This window comes from Sceloporus occidentalis, unplaced genomic scaffold (assembly GCF_023333645.1).
Source record: "Sceloporus occidentalis isolate IW3139 unplaced genomic scaffold, rSceOcc1.0.p SCAF_38, whole genome shotgun sequence".
NCBI classification, from domain to species: domain Eukaryota; kingdom Metazoa; phylum Chordata; class Lepidosauria; order Squamata; family Phrynosomatidae; genus Sceloporus; species Sceloporus occidentalis.
In genome coordinates this window covers 6,701,522-6,722,644 of record NW_028317018.1, presented here as the reverse complement: position 1 = coordinate 6,722,644, position 21,123 = coordinate 6,701,522, and the positions used below count along the sequence as shown (strand labels likewise).

Below are 21,123 nucleotides of genomic sequence, written 5' to 3'. Positions count from 1 at the left end.
ATAGCTGAGGATCCTGGCGTTGCTCCTTCTCTGCCCGAAGGGTGACCAATCCTGGTGCTTTGGATGTCCCCGCTCCGGTGTGAAAGAGGAAACTTCCGGCCCCGGAAATCAGACCATAACAAATTTCTTTAAGGAAGCATCCCACCGCTTGCCACCAATGTGACGGGACCGACCTGTACCCCGACTGGGTACTCCCGCCAAACGTTGCTTCCTCCTGACGGGACACCAACAAGTAACCCCTTCAGCACCGGGCAGAACCAGCGTTGTAGATAGAAGGAGGGACGTCGCTGCACCGAAGCCGCATTGGCACTGTGGCTATCCGAAGCTTAGCTACACAGTGTGGCTACAGCCCACCCCAAACATCAGGCAACACTCATGTTGAGGTGAAAGCAGGACTCATTTATTAAAACCAAAGACAGAGCTATATATACACAAGTAAGAAAAGGAGCAAGACAAATATCACATGATCTAATTACCATGGCAGGAAGGAAGTAATTAGATCAAATCCTGCAACACAATATCCGGGGGAAGGACAGAATGACATGAGACGTAAATAATTACATTAATTGGGGACGTAGACGTGGAATGACGATAGACATATAATTGGCTTAAGACAGACAATGGCCAGGACACAGGGATAACAGGAGCTCACAGGATTAACAGCTACCTGTTGTGTAATTGATAATTAGGTATGCAGCAGTGACACCTAGTCATACCTACAGGGGGTCTTAAGACAAGGGCTAACTCACAATAACAGGGGAAACACTTCACACCTATACAATTAACAATGCACAGACAATCAGCCTTCTTCCTACCACAGGATGTCCAGCTGACGTTACAGTTCTGATACTCTGAGTGCTAAAACATGGGGTACATCAGCAGACTGAACCCCTGTATTCACACACAGAAGTCTCTACAAGGCCTGGGCCCATAGTCGATAGGGAGGAGGCTGGCTCTCAGGCCTCTCCAGGGGCCCCAGTGATGGAGGGTTCTGTCACAGTGAGAAGGTTCAAATAAGGGTTTAAAGCTTTGATGATGAGCAAGAAACACATGGCAAAAAGCTCTCCACGGACTGTGAGAAAAGAAAAAGCCTACAAAACCTGGTATTCCCAGGCGGTCTCCCATCCAGGTACTAACCAGGCCCAACCCTGCTTAGCTTCCAAAATCAGATAAGATCAGGCACTTTCAGGGTGGTATGGCTGCAGGCAGGAGAGCTTTTTATTTTACTTCTCTTATTCTGTTGCTGCTGCTGCTGCTGCTGCTGCTGCTGCTGCTGCTGCTGCTGCTGCTGCTGCTGCTGCTGCTGCTGCTGCTTGTCGTCAGACAGAAAGAATTATAAGCCCTGGGACAGGACAGAGAAGATGAGAAGGTGAGAAGGTGAGAAGGTTCAAATAAGGGTTTAAAGCTTTGATGATGAGCAAGAAACACATGGCAAAAAGCTCTCCCCGGACTGTGAGACAAGAAAAAGCCTACAACACCTGGTATTCCCTGGTGGTCTCCCATCCAGGTACTAACCAGGCCCAACCCTGCTTAGCTCCGGAGATCAGACGAGACCAGGCGCTTTCAGGGTGGTATGGCCGCAGGTGTGAGAGCTGTTTATTTTACATCTCTTATTCTGTTGCTTCTGCTGCTTGTCGTCAGACAGAAAGAATTATAAGCCCTGAGACAGGACAGAGAAGGTGAGAAGGTGAGAAGGTGAGAAGGTTCAAATAAAGGTTTAAAGCTTTGATGATGAGCAAGAAACACATGGCAAAAAGCTCTCCTCGGACTGTGAGAGAAGAAAAAGCCTACAACACCGGGTATTCCCAGGTGGTCTCCCATCCAGGTACTAACCAGGCCCAAACCTGCTTAGCTTCCAAGATCAGATAAGATTGGGCGCTTTCAGTGTAGTATGGCCATAGGCGTGAGAGCTTTTTATTTTACTTCTCTTATTCTGTTGCTGCTGCTGCTTGTCATCAGACAGAAAGAATTATAAGCCCTGGGACAGGACAGAGAAGGTGAGAAGGTGAAAAGGTGAGAAGGTGAGAAGGTTCAAATAATAGTTTAAAGTTTTGATGATGAGCAAGAAACACATGGCAAAAAGCTCTCCCCGGACTGTGAGAAAAGAAAAAGACTACAACACCTGGTATTCCCAGGCGGTCTCCCATCCAGGTACTAAACAGGCCCAACCCTGCTTAGCTTCCAAGATTAGAGGAGATCAGGCACTTTCAGGGTGGTATGGCTGCAGGTGGGAGAGCTTTTTATTTTACTTCTCTTATTCTGTTGCTGCTGCTGCTGCTGCTGCTGCTGCTGCTGCTGCTGCTGCTGCTGCTGCTGCTGCTGCTGCTGCTGCTGCTGCTGCTGCTGCTGCTGCTTGTCGTCAGACAGAAAGAATTATAAGCCCTGGGACAGGACAGAGAAGGTGAGAAGGTGAGATGGTGAGAAGGTTCAAATAAGGGTTTAAAGCTTTGATGATGAGCAAGAAACACATGGCAAAAAGCTCTCCCCGGACTGTGAGAAAAGAAAAAGCCTACAACACCTGGTATTCCCAGGTGGTTTCCCATCCAGGTACTAACCAGGCCCAACCCTGCTTAGCTTCCAAGATCAAAGGAGATCAGGCACTTTCAGGGTGGTATGGCTGCAGGCAGGAGTGCGTTTTATTTTACTTCTCTTATTCTGTTGCTGCTGCTGCTGCTGCTGCTGCTGCTGCTGCTGCTGCTGCTGCTGCTGCTGCTGCTGCTGCTGCTGCTGCTGCTGCTGCTTGTCGTCAGACAGAAAGAATTATAAGCCCTGGGACAGGACAGAGAAGGTGAGAAGGTGAAAAGGTGAGAAGGTGAGAAGGTTCAAATAAGGGTTTAAAGCTGTGATGATGAGCAAGAAAAACATGGCAAAAAGCTCTCCCCGGACTATGAGAAAAGAAAAAGCCTACAACACATGCTATCCCCAGGTGGTCTCCCATGCAGGTACTAACCAGGGCCAAGCCTGCTTAGCTTCCGAAATCATACAAGATCAGGCGCTTTCAGTGTGGTATAGCCGCAAGATTGAAAACTTTTTATTTTACTTCTCTTATTCTGTTGCTGCTGCTGCTTGTCGTCAGACAGAAAGAATTATAAGCCCTGGGACAGGACAGAGAAGGTGAGAAGGTGAGAAGGTTCAAATAAGGGTTTATCCCATCCAGGTACTAACCAGGCCCAACCCTGCCTAGCTTCCAAGATCAGACGAGATCGGGTGCTTTCAGGGTGGTATGGCTGCAGGTTTGAAAACTTTTTATTTTACTTCTCTTATTCTGTTGCTGCTGCTGCTGCTGCTGCTGCTGCTGCTTGTTCTCAGACAGAAAGAATTATAAGCCCTGGGACAGGACAGAGAAGGTGAGAAGGTGAGAAGGTGACAAGGTGACAAGGTTCAAATAAAGGTTTAAAGCTTTGATGATGAGCAAGAAACACATGGCAAAAGCTCTAACCGGACTGTGAGAAAAGAAAAAGCCTACAACACCTGGTATTCCCAGGTGGTCTCCCATCCAGGTACTATCCAAGCCCAACCCTGCTTAGCTTAACACACATTTTTCAAGCTTAGCATATAGTCCATGTTGTCCTAATCTGGTGAGAACTTGACACATATGATCACGGTGCGAGTCTATGGATGGAGAGAATATCAATATATCATCCAGGTATATCACGAAACGATCCAAAATGTCATGGAATACATCATTAATAAAGTGTTGAAATGTGGCTGGAGCATTACAGAGACCGAAAGGCATCACTAGGTATTCGAAATGTCCATAACGGCATCTAAACACTGTCTTCCATTCATCCTCGCTCCTTATGCGGTACGCATAACTTGTAAGCTCCACGTAGATCAATCTTCGTGAAGATCTTGGCTGCAAATACATGTTCTAATAATTCCAGCGGAAGTGGTTACCGATTTTTCATGGTTATATAATTTAATTCACAATAGTCAACACATGGGCGAAGTCCTCCATCTTTTTTATGAACAAAGAATATCCCTGCCCCGGCTGGAGAAGTAGATGGTCGAATAAATCCCTTGGCTAGGCTTTCATCGATGTATGCGTTTAATGCAGCCAGTTCGGGTTCAGACAGGGGGTATATCCTGCCAAAGGGGATGGCGGCCCCGGGGAGTAATTCAATGGGACAGTCGTAGGACCGAGACTGGGGTAATTTATCCCATCTTGAAACTATTGGTATGGTACTGGAATCTCCTGGGAGGAGGTTGTGTCATGAGTGAGACAGTCTTTAAACAGGTTTGGATGCAATGCGTGGACTTGAATTGAAAAACACCGGACTCCCAGTTAATGGAAGGGATATAAGTCCTTAGCCAGGGAAGGCCGAGGATTATGGGTAAAATAGGTGAAGGAACTACATTGAATCGAAGACTCCCTGTGTGACTGGTTCCAATCTTGATCTGAAGGGGAACTGTTTCGGTGACGATAGGTCCAGTCTTAGGCTGCCATCAACCAATTTGATGGAAATCGGATGTTTCTTAGGATGACTAGGAATGGAGAGCGACCGGACAAGGTCTATATCGATAAAGTTGCCGCTAGCTCCAGAATCCACCATAGCAGATAGAGATGCAGATTTCTTATTCCACCTTGGGAGAGCGGGCACGAGCTCTGCAGTCCTGGAACAGTTGACCTGCTTTGCCACAGTATAAACAAAGTCCCAGAGTTCTGCATCTTTTTTTCTCTAATGGAGAGAGAGGTCCTCTAAGGATACCGATTTGCATAGATTCTTCAGGGGGTAGAGCAGGAGTCAGGGTAGCGGGTCGGACTGGAGGCCAGATGCTCCTGACGTCTTTCTCTTAAATGACAGTCGGTTTGTGTAACCAGTTTGATGAATTCCTCTAGAGTACGAGCCAGCTCATCTTTAATAGCGTCAGAAATTCCCCATCAGAACTGATCATGGAGAGCAGATTCGTTCCATGTGGTCTCAAGGGCTATGCGCCGAAACTCGGTAATATATTCCTCTACAGTCCTCCTCCCTTGTTTAAGGTTGCGTAGAGAGGCAGTAGCTGAAGAGACTCGGTAAAAATCGGGCGTCGAGTGCCTGATGAAAAGAGTACCAAGAATCAAGGAGAGGACTGCGGCTGTGTAAAAGGTGATGCGCCCATAGTTGAGGTTCATCTGATAGGAGGGAAATCACGATATGGACTTTGATATAATCAGAGGAATAAGTCCGTGGTTTAAGGTTAAATAGGATTTGACATGAAGTCATGAAGGAGCGGCATTTCTTCCGATCTCCTGCAAATCTTTCTGGAAGAGGAACCTGAGGTTCCAGAGCCATCGCTCCTTCCATGATAAGTGCAGGTGGCGAGGCGGTAGGTTCAGAAGGTGCGTTTTGTTGCATCTGCAGTTGGTGTACTTGTTGCCTCAGCTTGTTTTGGTTCGCATGCATCTCCTGCAGAGATTGATTCATGGTGGCTAATTGTTGTGTTAGAGCCGCAATGGCGTCGGACAAACCTGCGGACTCCATGGGGGCTCAGTTATTATGTAAGGCGGCAAAAAGGCACCAGGTAAGGTTAGCGGAGTCCGGTATGCAGGATAGCCAGGTCTGGTACACAAGGGGTCAATCAGAGATATGCAGGATAGCTTGGTCTGGTACACCAGAGGTCAATCAGAGATATGCAGGAAAGCCGGGTCAGGTACACAAGGGGTCAATCAGAGATATGCAGGATAACCGGGTCTGGTACACAAGAGGTCAATCAGAGATATGCAGGATAGCCGGGTTGGGTACACAAGAGGTCAATCAGAGATATACAGGAAAGCCGGATCTGGTACACAAGGGGTCAATCAGAGATATGCAGGATAGCTAGGTCTGGTACACAAGAGGTCAATCAGAGAGATGCAGGAAAGCCGGGTCTGGTACACAAGGGGTCAATCAGAATAGTAACTGGAAGGAAAAGAAGTCTACACGGATAACTGAGCACTGACTGAACCTCAGTGCTTAGTTTTTTAATTACCCGCTAGTGAACGCCATGCCCCTTGGGTGTGACATCACTCGAGCATGTTCCCCGCTGTTTGTGTCAGGGAACGTATCAAGTTGAGTGAGGGGGCACGCGCCTAGCAGGGTTTGAGATGGCTGTGGAGGAGGAAGTGTCGGACGAGACGAGGGACCTGGCAGTCGGAACAAGCGTGTACTCCGGTGAGTAGCTGCGATTCATGCAGGGTCCCTGACATCTCCCTTGCGTATCCTTACTAAATTATAGGCTCCACGGAAGTCGATTTTGGTAAGGACTTGAGCAGACTGGGCCCGGTCAAGGAGTTCGGAGATTAGTGGTAATTGGTACCTGTTTAGTGTGACATTGTTTAGTTCCCGGTAATCCAGGCACTTAGTTCCGCATTCCTTCTTTTTTACAAAAAAGATGCCTGGGAAAGTAGAAGGACAGATAAATCCTTTGGCAAGGTTTTCGTCAATATAATTTGTAAGTGTGGACAATTACGGTTCAGATAATGGGAAAATCCATCCAAAGGGAATGGGTGCCCCCGGTAGGTCGTCTTTGGGACAATCGTATGGACGATGGGGTGGTAGAACATCAGCTCCTTTCTTTTCGAATATGTCTCAAAATTGTTGATAGACTGTCGGGAGCGTAGGAAGGTGGTTATTATGCTGGGGTCAGGTGAGGAAACCAGTATGCAGGGATAGGGGCGAAGTGTATAGCCGAATGTAGGTAAAGTCCAGTAACACGTACCAGAACCAGAGCAGCCGGATAGCAAGCGAGGTCTGGCAACAGGTATTAAGTCCAGCGTATCCAGGTAGCAGGTGAGAGTAGTCAGGTATCAAGCAAGGTCCGGCAACAGGTATCAGGTGAGAGTAGTCAGGTATCAAGCAAGGTTCGGCAACAGGTATCAGGAGAGAGTAATCAGGTATCAAGCAGGGTCCGGCAACAGGTATCAGGTAAGAATGGTCAAGTATCAAGCGAGGTTCGGCAACAGGTATCAGGAGAGAGTAATCAGGTATCAAGCAGGGTCCGGCAACAGGTATCAGGTAAGAATGGTCAAGTATCAAGCGAGGTTCGGCAACAGGTATCAGGAGAGAGTAGTCAGGTATCAAGCAGGGTCCGGCAACAGGTATCAGGTAAGAATGGTCAAGTATCAAGCAAGGTTCGGCAACAGGTATCAGGAGAGAGTAGTCAGGTATCAAGCAAGGTTCGGCAACAGGTATCAGGTAAGTAGACATCCAGGACAAGGTAATAGGGAGCTCAACCGTTAAAACAACCGAGCACTGAATGAGTGTCAGTGCTCGGCTTTTAAATGTGCCGCTTCCCAAGACCCCGCCTCCTGTCTTGCCGGTGTCCAATGGACATCCCGGCGTCTCCACAGGGGTATGAGAGAGGAAGGGGGGCGTGGCGTGCAGTACCACGCACGTCCTTCTCTCTGTGGCGGTTCGTTGTTACGAACCGCCGAGCACCGGTACCGTGAGGCATCGGTGCCGCGTCGTCCCGCTGTATCCGGGGGATCGTGGGTGTCGGAGGACCGAGGAGGTAAGTATCGAGTACCCGCTAGTGGCGGGTACTCGGGGGACATGCTCCGTACGGGGCCGTGACAGGCTCCCCCCCTGAGGAGAGGTCTCCGGCCTCTCAAGGGACCAGGCTTGCGAGGGTGACGTAAATGGAACGAACGGATTAGGTCGTCAGCGTGTACCCCTCGGGCATCCTCCCATGAATTTTCGTCGTCATCGTACCCTTTCCATTGGATGAGGTATTGGAGACGTCCTCTGTGGTGTCTGGAGTCCAGGATCTGGGCTATTTCATATTCTTCGGTATCATCACAGTGAACAGGAGCAGGGGGATCGGGACGTCTCCCAGGAAAAGGATTGGCGTGCCACTGCTTTAATAACGAGACGTGGAAAACCGGGTGGATCCTCATTGTCGGAGGCAGACGTAGTTCGACTGTCACAGGAGAGAGGACACGAGTCACAACAAAGGGGCCGATGAACCGAGGTCCCAGTTTCCTCGAGGGACAACATAATTTGAGATGGGCGGTGGAGAGCCATGCTTTGTCACCTGGTTTGTATATGGGAGCCTGGGTGCGATGCTTGTCTGCTTGGGACTTGGATCTCTCTTGTGCCTTGGTGAGGGTGCAGTGTAACGTTTTATGCATGTCGATCATTCGTGTGATTCGTTCTGTCACCGAAGGAACCATACCGGAGATCGGTGAACCGGGGAGCATGGAGGGATGGAATCCATAATTGGAGAAGAAGGGAGACATTCGCGTTGAAGAATGAATATGGTTATTATATGCGAATTCCGCTATGGGTACCAGGTGGTACCAGTTGTCTTGCAGGTGGGTGGTGAAACAACGGAGGTACTGTTCAAGCGTCTGGTTGGTTCGCTCCGTTTGTCCGTTGCTTTGGGGATGAAACGAGGTGGACAATGATCGATGGATGTGGAGTTCTTCACAAAACGCCTTCCATACCCTGGACGTAAACTGCGTTCCCCTATCCGATACGATAGTTTCCGGTAGGCCGTGTAGACGAAACACTTCCCGAAGAAAAAGAGAGGCCGTTTCGTCCGCCGTGGGTAGTCGTGTTGCGGGGATGAAGTGAGCCATTTTGGTGTACCTGTCAACCACCACCATGAGGGTGGTGTGGTGGTTTGAGGGTGGCAGGTCTGTGATGAAATCCATAGATAAGTCCGTCCATGGCTTTGTGGGTATGGGAAGCGGGCACAGGAGACCAGCAGGTCTGGTACGCGTGCTCTTTGCCTTGGCGCAAACGGAACAAGAACGGATAAATTCAAGGACGTCGTCATGGAGGGTAGGCCACCAGAAGGTTCTCTTTATCAAGTCCGTGGTTTGGGTGGTGCCCCCATGTCCCGCTGCTGGTGTATCATGGTGATGTTTCAGGATCTGTAACCGTGCTGGAGGAGGGACGTAGATCTGGTTGTCATGGTAGTAGAACCCGTCATTCAGTCGTAGGTTAGGTGCATCAGCCGGTTTTGGATCGGAGGTATCAGGACGTAGCGCGTTCCAAAAAGAAGGAGTGGTAGCCAGAAAATGTCCGGATCTCAGCACTGTGTTATCATCCTGCTGCTGGAGTGTAGGGATGTCATGCATGCGGGAAAGCGAGTCTGCTTTGGTGTTACAAGAACCAGGCCTGTAGGTTATGTGCAGTCGAAACCGTGAGAAGAATAGAGACCATCTGGCGAGTCTGGGTTGTAACCGTTTGGCTGTTCTGTAGTATTCCATGTTTTTGTGATCTGTGTATACGGTTATGGGATGGAGCGTTCCTTCTAGGAGGTGTCTCCATTCTTCCAAGGCTGACTTCATGGCGAGCATTTCTTTTTCACCCACTCCATAATTCCTTTCAGCAGGGGTTAATGTTCGGGAATAAAAGGCGACGGGATGGAGCTGATTGTCTGTGTCGTCTCTTTGGGATAGGACGGCACCAATTGCGGTATCAGAGGCATCGACCTCAAGTGTGTATGGTTTTTGAGGGTTCGGGTGGATCAATATGGGGGCCGTGGTGAATCTGTCTTTCAGGAACGTGAAGGCTCTTTGTGCAGCTTCGGACCAGCAGAACTTTCTTTTGACTGATGTCAATGCGGTGATCGGTTGTATGACCTTTGAAAAGTTCCTAATGAATCTGCGATAGAAATTCGCGAAACCGACGAATCTCTGGATGCCTTTTCTGTCTGTAGGGACAGGCCACTGTAGTATCGCGTTGACTTTTTTTGGATCCATCTCCACTTGGTTGGGGGTTAAGATGAAACCCAGGAATTCAACTGTTTGGGTTTCAAAAACACACTTTTCGGGTTTGGCATATAAATCATTGCTCCTTAAGCGTTCCAATACCTTGGACACGTGTTCCCTGTGTGAGGATAACGAAGGTGAGTAGATCAGGATGTCGTCCAGGTATACTACAACGAAATGATCCAACATATCCCGGAATACGTCATTCATAAAATGTTGGAAGGTTGCTGGGGCGTTACACAACCCATAAGGCATGACCAGGTATTCGAAGTGTCCGTACCTGGATCTGAAGGCAGTCTTCCATTCGTGGTCCTTCTTTATCCTCACCAGGTTGTACGCTCCTCTGAGGTCTATCTTGGTGAAGTAGGAGGCAGACCTGACACGTTCCATTAACTCAGGGATCAGAGGCAGAGGATAGCGATTTTTTATCGTTACGTTGTTCAACTCCCTGTAGTCTACGCAAGGACGTAAGCCACCGTCTTTCTTGGACACGAAAAATATGCCTGCTCCAGCAGGGGAGGTGGACGGTCTTATGAAACCTTTGGCCAGATTTTCATCAATGTAGTCCTTTAGCGTAACAAGTTCGGGATCGGACATGGGGTATAAGCGGCCAAACGGAATAGGAGCCCCTGGAAACAAGTCTATCGGGCAGTCGTATACCCTATGGGGCGGTAGCCGACTTGCTCCTTTCTTCTCGAACACGTCGGAGAAGCACTTGTAATGGTCTGGTATGGTAGGTATCGGTAGAGAGCTATAATCGTGGGCAACATTAACGGACATAGGCGGCTTACAGTGAAGAACACATTTATTAGACATGAAGCGCACAACACTCGTCTCCCAATCAATGACAGGATTATGTGTCCTCAGCCAGGGGAGTCCCAATAACACAGGAAAAACGGGAGAGGGCACCACATCGAATATCAAGTCCTCTACATGGTTAGGGTTGATGTGTACACGCAAAGGAACGGTCTCTGTAGCGATGGGACCGGATTTCAGTGGACTCCCGTCCACCAACCGTAACGAGAGGGGTGTTGTTTTGTTTCGTACGGATATACCGTACCGTTGGATGACGTCAGCATCCAGGATGTTGCTACTGGCTCCAGAGTCAATCATCGCTGAGAGTACTATAGACTCTCCCTTCCACTGAAACGTAACGGAAAGGGATAGGTGAGAGGCATAATAAGTAGACGTCACATGGTTATTTGAGGCTGATAGCGAGGGTTGCTTACCCTTGGGTGATCGTCTTTTGTTTCGGCACTCGTTGGCATAATGTCCCTTGGTGCCGCAGTACAGACACAACTCCAGAGCCCTGCGCCGTTCTTTTTCAGCTACGGACAGTGGGCCTCTGATGAGTCCCAGTTGCATAGGCTCCTCAGGGTTGTCTTTGGGTGTGGTTCTGTTTTGGGGTCGCACGCTAGGCCAAGAGGATGAAGGTGATGATTGGCGTTCCGCCCTTCTTTCCCGTAATCTCCTGTCTATTTGAATGGACAGTCTGGTGAAGTCCTCCAAAGAGGATGGTATGGCGGTGCGGGCTAATTCATCCCTTATGGGGTCCGATAGCCCCAACCGGAATTGGTCGTGCAAGGCAGATTCGTTCCACGTTGTCTCCAGGGATACACGTCGGAATTCTGCTATGTATTCCTCCACGGGTCTTCTACCCTGTCGTAACGCCCTTATTGCGCTTGTAGCGGAGGTGGTGCGAAATGGCTCGTCGTATAAGGCGTCCATGGCCTGACGAAACGAAGCCCATGTCTCAAGAACTGGGCTGTTGTTGTGGAGCAGGTGATGGGCCCAGAGTTGGGGTTCGTCCGACAGCAAGGAGATGACCGTTTGGATTTTTACATAGTCCGAAGGATAGGACCTGGGTTTCAGGTTGAATAATATCTGACATGAAGTTATGAAGGTCTTGTATTTTTTGCGGTCCCCGGAATATTTATCAGGCATGGCTACCTGTGGTTCTGGAGCGGTTGCCCCCTGTAATACCAAGGGACTTGGTGGTATTTGTTGTTGCAAAAGGTTCTGACCGGTTTGGACCTCTTGTAACGATTGGGTGAGCGCTGCCATCTGCTGTGAGAGAGCAGCAACAGTCTCCGCTAACCCCGCGGTTTCCATAATGGCTCGGTTGTTATATTATGCTGGGGTCAGGTGAGGAAACCAGTATGCAGGGATAGGGGCGAAGTGTATAGCCGAATGTAGGTAAAGTCCAGTAACACGTACCAGAACCAGAGCAGCCGGATAGCAAGCGAGGTCTGGCAACAGGTATTAAGTCCAGCGTATCCAGGTAGCAGGTGAGAGTAGTCAGGTATCAAGCAAGGTCCGGCAACAGGTATCAGGTGAGAGTAGTCAGGTATCAAGCAAGGTCCGGCAACAGGTATCAGGTGAGAGTAGTCAGGTATCAAGCAAGGTTCGGCAACAGGTATCAGGAGAGAGTAATCAGGTATCAAGCAGGGTCCGGCAACAGGTATCAGGTAAGAATGGTCAAGTATCAAGCGAGGTTCGGCAACAGGTATCAGGAGAGAGTAATCAGGTATCAAGCAGGGTCCGGCAACAGGTATCAGGTAAGAATGGTCAAGTATCAAGCGAGGTTCGGCAACAGGTATCAGGAGAGAGTAGTCAGGTATCAAGCAGGGTCCGGCAACAGGTATCAGGTAAGAATGGTCAAGTATCAAGCAAGGTTCGGCAACAGGTATCAGGAGAGAGTAGTCAGGTATCAAGCAAGGTTCGGCAACAGGTATCAGGTAAGTAGACATCCAGGACAAGGTAATAGGGAGCTCAACCGTTAAAACAACCGAGCACTGAATGAGTGTCAGTGCTCGGCTTTTAAATGTGCCGCTTCCCAAGACCCCGCCTCCTGTCTTGCCGGTGTCCAATGGACATCCCGGCGTCTCCACAGGGGTATGAGAGAGGAAGGGGGGCGTGGCGTGCAGTACCACGCACTTCCTTCTCTCTGTGGCGGTTCGTTGTTACGAACCGCCGAGCACCGGTACCGTGAGGCATCGGTGCCGCGTCGTCCCGCTGTATCCGGGGGATCGTGGGTGTCGGAGGACCGAGGAGGTAAGTATCGAGTACCCGCTAGTGGCGGGTACTCGGGGGACATGCTCCGTACGGGGCCGTGACAGTGGTTGTCCATGATGTTGACACATAAGGCTGGGGAGGATAGGCATTTTTGAACACAGTGGTTAGAGGAGAAATAACAGTCTCCCAATCAATAGTCGAATTATGTTTGCGGACCCAGGGAAGTCCCAGAATATCCGAGAATTGCGCAGACACAATATCAAACTGGAGGAGTTCCTGATGTTTATTTCCAGTGGTAACAATTAAGGGTATGGTTTCCTGAGTAATGGGTCCAGACTTGAGCAAGCTCCCATCCACTAATTGAATGTGTATAGGCAAAGTCTTTTTTGCATGTAGGGATGGCTAGAGCGGAGGCAAGCTCAATATCAAAAAAACATCCGCTGGCTCCGGAGTCCAGAGAGAGAGATAAGGATAGGTAAGGGGTACGGACTTGTGCAGACTCTTGTTTCTTCATAATAAAAATTGACAAGGTCTTACCCTGAGATGAACAAAGTCTTGCTCTACAATCTTTAAACATATATCCTGGTTTGCCACAGTACAGGCACAGGTTCAGGGATCTACGGTGGGCCTTTTCTTCAGGTGTCAGAGGGCCTTTTATCATCATATCTGCATACATTCCCCAGTATTGGTAGCAGGTGTAGTAGTGCTTGCAGAGATGGTAAACATTCTGGATGAGGTAGCTGTGGATGGCAAACTTTCAGCTCTTCTTTCCCTTAGCCTTCTGTCAATCTGGATAGATAGATGGATCAGGTCTTCCAGGGAAGAGGGAATACCAACCTGAGCTAGTTCATCCTTGAAGGAGTCAGATAGGCCCAGCCGGAATTGATCTAATAAAGCCGCCTCATTCCAGGTAGTCTCTAAGGTAATGTGACAGAATTCAGTGATGTATTCCTCCACCAGCTGACGGCCTTGTTTAAGGGTGCGAAGGGTAGTAGTGGCTGAGGAAACCCAGAAGGGGTCTTCATATAGCAAATCCAGGGCTAGATGGAAAGAAGTCCAGGAGTCAGGGATATGACTGTTGAATAAGGTGGAGGGCCCATAGCTGAGGTTCATCGGATAGGAGAGATATTACCGTGTGCACCTTCACATAATCTGAAGAGTAAATTCTTGGTCTCAGATTAAATAGTATCTGGCACGAAGTAACGAACGTACAGTATTTCTTACGATTGCCTGCGAATTTGTCCAGGAGAACAGCAAAAGGTTGCGTAGCAGTAGCTCCCTCTATAGGACCAGGAACAGAGGCTTGGGATGAGGAAGTGCTGGCTGAGGTTCCTGAGTTAACAAAGAAAGTGATGAAGACCAGTAAGAAAAGGGATATTCAGAGAAAAAGGAATTAGTGACAATACTTCCCTTCCTTCGTTGACCGGATACCCAGCTGCAACCCGTAAAAAACACTCTCCGGGTGTTTGAAATATTCAAGAAAGACCACTAGGGGGCGCTCGAGTATACCGGTAGAGAAATAAAACAAAAAAACACTAATAGTGTAGTAGTATATGCAGACAATAAAACTGTATATCTATTGTATGCACTCACAATGTGTATGTTTATATTCAAGCCTCATGTACATCAAATCCTCCGGGTGACCGTATGATTTGTGTTCCTATGTGTTTCTGCTTTCTTTTATATACACCATATAAAAGAAAGCAGAAACACATAGGAACACAAAAACGCCAGAGTGGATGTGCACTTACACTTTGTGTAGAAATATCATGCCCATATAGCTCAGGTATTTCTCCTCTGCTTGCCTCCGGATCTCCAGGATATTTCCCAGCTTTCAGCCGGTGTGGAGGTGTATCCAGTAGGTAAATAAACAGATCCCAAGATGTAAATGAAAAATAAATGCTATTCAGGGCTATATGCCCAAATATATTAAAAAACAATAAAAGATCTAGGAAAACGTAGTATAGAGAGCTCTAGAAATTGTCCTCAACGCGTTTCGCCAAGTTTGTGGCTTCATCAGGAGTAACTTCGGTGCCGGTACGCGGCCCTTTTAAATCATGCGAGGCGCCATCTTTGTTTTTCGACGTCCGTGCGTCTTGACGTCTGTGCGTCTAACCTCGATGTGTATGGTATCCGGCCTCTTGTGTATTGGTCCGTGATGCGTGCAGCAAGGTTCCGAGGTAAGTAAAGAAAATAAAAGAATAAAAAATGTAAGTAACGGAAACCGGGTCTCTCGTTTAAAAAATATAACGAGACTCCCAGGTCCGTGGCGGGTAAGTAGATATGGCTCGAGGAGTACCAGCACAGATCTTCATTCAAATGAATGGGGCACGGAGAAGGCTATTGCCGATCATCATTTAAAAGAGAATGTACATCCCCTATGTTTTCCCAGATAGGTGAGTATAAAGTGTCATGATTGAATGAAGGTAATTATACATAATTCTTTCTTTCATAGGGAATCAAGCTTAGCAGTGCAAACATAAGAAAAAGGATGGATGGAGGAAGGGAAGGTGAAAAATTCCCAACCAGAAACAAAAGTACATAGTGAAATGTTTTGTGTATATATAAATGTAAATGTGAAAGATCTGATCATCTTATAGGAATGTTTTTTTATATATGGCTCTAGGAGATATAGCATTATCAGCTCATGTATATATGGGAAATGTATATTATAAAAAATAATATATAGCAAAATAAAAGTATCTAAAAATATTCTGAATGAAAATGTACTAAGTGTGTTAATGAGGTATATGATGAAGTATATGTTTTTGTACCACTCAATGGATAGCTGTTAATAAAAAATAAATAAATGAAGGTTATGTTGATTATAAATAAAATATATATACCCATAGGACACATATTACAGTGTCTAGGGACACTGTGTTTGACGTTCATATTTCTTATGTTCCCTAGGTGTTCTAATACCCTCTCTTTCATGGGTCTTATGGTCCTACCAACATATTGTAGGCCACATCCACACTCTAATAGGTAGACTACATTTTTCGTTAGACAATTTATGAAATGTTTTATTGTGTATGTTAGACCTGTTCTTTGGCCTATAAATTGATACATTTTCTTGGGTAAGAACGTGCACATCTTACAGTGACTACATTTGTGAAATTTGTGAAATCCTTTATTTATTTCCTATAAACATTAGGGGGTTGTGTTCTACTACTTGTTTGGGTAGGATGCTTGGGGCCAACAGGGTTTTTAATGATCCGTTTTTTTTTAAAATTATTTGTGGCTTGTCTGGTAGTATTGTACCCAGAATTTCATCATTTTTTTAATGCGTGCCAGTGTTTATCTATAATACGTTTGATTTTATTCGCTTGAGTGTTGTATTGTGTAAAGAAGGAAAAACTAAAGTCCCTTTCTTTGGATGCTTTTAGTGTTGTACTTTTATTTCCTAACAATTGCTGTCTATCAGTTGTTTCCACCTGGCGAAGACTGTCGTTTAGTCTTTCCTCCGGATAGTTCTTCTCAATGAACTTTTGTTTTATTTCTTTTGCTTTGATTTCAAAGTCTTCATTTTTCGTACAATTTCTTTTTATCCTCAATAGCTGTCCCTTAGGTATGTTATTAAGCCATTGGGGATGATGGCAACTTGTATAATTTATATACCCATTTCTGTCCGTAGGTTTGCTATAGTTCCTTGAGCATATTTGATTGTCTTCCGAAAAAAGTTCTACATCTAGGAACTCAATCTGTTGAGTTTGTATATTTGAGGTGAATTTCAAGTTGAATTCATTATTGTTAATATAATTTATGAACTCGGGTAGTCTGTCTTCTGATCCTTTCCAAATAATGAGGATGTTGTCTATATATCTCTTCCAGAGCACCAGGTTTGCACCATGTGGGTTGTTATTCCATATGAATTGGTCCTCCCACTCGACCACGAATAGGTTAGCGTAGCTTGGTGCAAACCTGGTGTCCATCGCTGTACCGCACAGTTGGAGAAAGAAATCTTCCTCGAACCAGAAGTAGTTGTGTTTTAATATAAAGTCAATACATTTCAAAATAAAAGATTTTTGTATTGGGTCCATATTGACATCTCTGGAAAGGGTCCTGTTTATGGCCTCTAACCCCTGTTTGTGGTCTATAATCGTATATAAGGAGGAGACGTCCATAGTGGCCCACAGTCACCCTGGGGACCATTGTATGTCTTTTAGGTAAATGAAAGTTTATTACGTTTTTTAGAATAAAGTACAATAAACATCAAGACAAATATAAAAAACAAAATGTAAACAGGGCGATATCAGAAAAGACAATGTCCCCTAAGCAAGTAGGGGCTTGAGGACTAGAGGTGATCATACACCTTGCATGACCTTGCAAGGGGCCTTGCAAGGACCGCACCTCTCCTCTGAGACAAGAAACAGGAGTTGTGGAGCAATGCGGAGTGGCGAGCCCATAAAAGTAAACACAAAATTGAAGTCGCTGCACGCCCCGGACATCGCGAGGAAAAAAAAAAAAGGTATGGGGGGGGACAGACAGACCAAGACAAACATGTAACACACAATACAGAAAGGAGGAGAACATAGACGGGCGAGGAAGGAGAAAAGAAAAGAAGAAGAAAAAAAAAAGGGGGGGATTGGTAAGGGGGGGAGGGGGGATTGGTAAGGGGGGGAGGGGGGATCGGTGAGGGGGGGAAGGAGGGGACAAGAGAGGCGTAGGGAAGCATCAGAGAACAGGCAGGCAGGAAGGAAGGAAAAAGGTAAGCAGCTAGCGAAGAATCTATTACCGAAGTAATGAGGCCAAAACAGGTGAGGATTGAAAGGACAGCAAGCATGCCCATGTCCCGGTGTAAGTCTCCATCCTATCGGTGGCCAGGTGGACCAGTTGTTCCATGCCCCGTATCTCCTCCACCCGGGACACCCACTGACGCAAAGTAGGGACCTCGGCGCGCCGCCAATAAAGTGGGATAAGATTACGGGCCGCGTTGAGAAGATGGCGGATGACCGAGCGTTTCATTTGACCCAAAGATCTCCCGAATGAAGAAGAAGACCCAATCCCGGGGACAGCGGGACCGGTTCCCCCGAGACCTCCTCCAAGCAACGGAACACACCAGCCCAAAAGGGCTGAAGGCGACCACAACTCCACCAGACATGTAGTTAGGTACCCCTCTCCACCCCACACCTCCAGCAAGTCGGATCACCCCCCCAGTCCCATCCTGCTGAGAGCCACCGGAGTCCTATACCACATCGTCAGTATTTTATAAGCCGTCTCCTGGTATCGCGAGGCGATAGAACATTTGTGAGCTAGGATGCAGACCGTCTCCCACTGACGAGTTGATAGAGTTTCACCGAGCTCAGTTTCCCACCTACCCATAAACGTAGGAGGTATCAATGAGTCCTGCTCGAGGAGCAGACGGTAAATTATAGAAATCCCTCCCCTAGGGAGGCAGGCTCGCCTGGCAAGTTGTTCGAAAGGAGTTAAGGCTCTAGACAGATGGTGCTTGCCCGGGAGTGCCTTGACGTACAGCACCAACTGGGCGTAGCGAAAGCGCTGCAGCAAAGCACCTCGGGCCGTGGGGATCGCCCGCTCAAAAGGCAAGGGGGCCGAACCACTCCACATCAGAGAGATGTTGGCGTCAGGAGACAACTCCAAGGAAGCAAGGTAACCCCCTTCCAGACCCGGGACAAAGTCGGGATTGCTAGCGATAGGGGTCAGCGGTGACGGATAGGAGGATAGAGCGCCACTAATCCGCCTCCTACGCCAGACCCCCCATGAGGCCCTCACGAAGGGATTGGAGCTAAGGGAGGGCTGGAGAGCTTCGGGCCGAAGCCCAATTCAGCCAGAAAGGGGGATCTGGGTGTCAGCCTGCTCCATGGCTACCCAGATCTTAGGAACAGGATGATACCTCCACTCGAGGAAGCGCAACAAATGAGCGGCACAGTAATAGCCGAAGAAGTCAGGTAGGGAGAGGCCAGCTCTATCCTTGGGACGCGTAAGTACGTTATAGCTGAGTCTGGGGCGGCCGCTCCTCCAGATATATCTAGTCACTAACGTGCGCAGATCCGTAAAGAACGATCGCGGGACCGTCACTGGCAAGGTTTGATAAAGATATAAAACCCGTGGGAGGACATTCATCTTTATCACATTAACTCGTCTGTGCCATGATACGTGAGGGAGGGCCCAGCGGGTGAGGTCAGCCTGCAGCTGTTGTAGGAGCTTTGGGAAGTTCACCCTGTAAGTCGACGAAAGGTCCCGTGGGAGCCACACTCCCAGGTATTTGATATGGTCTCGACACCATCTATACGGGAAGGAAACACCCACAGCCCGAGACTCCGCAGTGGACAAGGAAACATCCAGAACCTCAGATTTGTCTGCATTAATCTTGAAATGGGAGAGGGAGCCGTAGACCCCCAACGCGTCATGGATGTGCGGAAGCGAGACAACCGGCTGAGAAACTGAGAAAAGCAGATCGTCCGCGTAAGCTGGCCAGAGCAGGATAAACCATGGATGCTGGAATTATTCCGGATAGCCTGCAAGAAGGGCTCCAGAGAGATAGCGAAGAGCAGGGGTGACAAGGGGCACCCTTGGCGGGTGCCATTGCGAATGGGGAAGGAGGCCATGAGGGCCCCATTCAGGCGAATACGTGCCGACGGGGCAGAATAAAGAGACATAATCCAATGGAGCCAGGATCGACCAAAGCCCATGACCCGGAGTGTCTGAAACATGAAGTCCCAGGCCACCCTGTCGAACGCCTTCTCCGCGTCCCTAGACAGGAGAAGAATCTTCTGGCCCGTCGACTGGGCAAAGTGTATGGTATTGAGGGCTCTATATGTCCCATCACGCCCCTCCCTCCCCAAGATGAACCCCGATTGGTCAGGGTGTATCAATGAGCCCAACACTCCCTGCAGTCGAGTAGCCAACACCTTGGCGAATATCTTCAGATCGACATTCAAGAGAGATATGGGCTGATAACTTTGACACAGCAGCGGGTCTTTGCCGTCCTTTGGTAAGACAGTGATCGTCGCCATCAGGGAGTGCGGGTGCAAAAGTTCACCCGTCTGGATAGCATTGAGGAGCGTCGTGAAGGGGGTCTTTAACCCAAAAGATATGATAATATCTCAAAGGGAGACCGTCAGGCCCCGGCACCTTCCCCGTTGCCATTGACTTCAACGCGGCCCACACCTCAGCCTCCCCAATCTCCCCCTCCAATGCCTCCGACTGCTCTGCAGTCCGTTTACTACTGACATGTTCGTCCAAATAGGCCTGGATAAGGGTGTCACGGTGGGCATCAGTGGAGGAGCATGGAAGATTGTACAGAGAGCGATAATAATGACAAAAAGACTCCGCGATATCAGCGGGGGAGCTGGAAACCAATCCGGCAGGCATTTTAATCCTATCGATATAAAGAGTTTGTTGTCTAGCCCGCAGCGCTCTGGCCAAGAGGCTCCCACTTTTGTTCCCGTGTTCATAAAAGAGAGAGCGGGTACGCAGAAACGTCCTCTGGACGTCATAGTTAAGCAATGTGGTCAGGCGGCGCCTTAAGTCAGACAGTTCAAGATAAGTCTGTTCGTCACAGGAGCGCTTGTGAACCGATTCCAGCGCGGCTATACGCCGCGTAAGATTGGAGATCTCCTGCATCTGGAGCTTTTTAAGGTAGGAAGCCTTGCCGATAAAGACACCCCTAATCGTGCTCTTGTGGGCTTCCCATACCGCGGGACAATTTACCTCCGAGTTCTCGAAAAAAGTGCGACAGTTACTCAGAGACCTCCTGAATCACCTCCTCATTAGACAGGAGGGAGTCGTTAAGACGCCAAGAAGTCACGGTAGGCCGAAAGAGCCGAGCCCGGAGGTTCAAAGTCACCGGGGAGTGGTCGGAGATCGCTGCCGAGCCAATAGCGCAGCCTTCCGCCTGACCAAGGTAGTAGTGCTCCATCAGGAAGAGGTCAATCCTGGAATACGAGCGGTGTGGGGCCGAGTAGCAGGTGAAGTCGCGCTCCCCCGCGTGGAACGCCCTCCAGCAATCTACAAGTCTATATTTCCTCAGAACCGAATTAAATTGCCGTACGTGAGGCGGCAGGGCCCCAGATGGGCGCGTAGTGGAATCCACGCGAGAATCTGGCGCCACATTGAAGTCACCCCCCACGACTAATATGCCCTCTTTGAAGTCCATTAGCAAGCGGAGGATACGGGACAGGGCTGAACATTGACCCCGGTTGGGAAGGTACACAGACGCAAAGGTAAACAGTTGGTCACGTATAGTACCTTTGACAAACGTGAATCGACCATTGGGATCATCCTTCAAAGCAGTCGGGAGAAAGGGAAAACAGAATAGCAGTACCACGCGATTTAGAACCCGTGAAATGGCTGCTGAAAACCTGCGGGAAGGCCGGATGTCGGAGTCGGGGCGCATCAGCACCACCTAGATGCGTCTCCTGCAGGAGGACCACCGAGGGAGCGGAGCAGCGGAGGGTCGG

The 21,123-nt window shown here is 48.5% G+C and overlaps 1 non-coding gene and 4 pseudogenes across 1 annotated transcript; all 5 read right to left on the bottom strand.

Annotated features, from left to right (window-relative positions):
- Positions 1–1,088: 1,088 nt before the first annotated feature.
- On the bottom strand, positions 1,089–1,207 carry LOC149290697 (5S ribosomal RNA; annotated as a pseudogene).
- A 259-nt stretch (positions 1,208–1,466) lies between these two features.
- Positions 1,467–1,585, bottom strand: LOC149290696 (5S ribosomal RNA; annotated as a pseudogene).
- Positions 1,586–1,784: 199 nt separating this feature from the next.
- LOC149290695 (5S ribosomal RNA) lies at positions 1,785–1,903 on the bottom strand (annotated as a pseudogene).
- Positions 1,904–2,110: 207 nt separating this feature from the next.
- Positions 2,111–2,229, bottom strand: LOC149290694 (5S ribosomal RNA; annotated as a pseudogene).
- Positions 2,230–2,506: 277 nt separating this feature from the next.
- LOC149290693 (5S ribosomal RNA) lies at positions 2,507–2,625 on the bottom strand. Its single transcript, XR_016277015.1, has one exon. It is a non-coding gene; the product is annotated as a 5S ribosomal RNA (ribosomal RNA).
- Between the last annotated feature and the right edge of the window lie 18,498 nt (positions 2,626–21,123).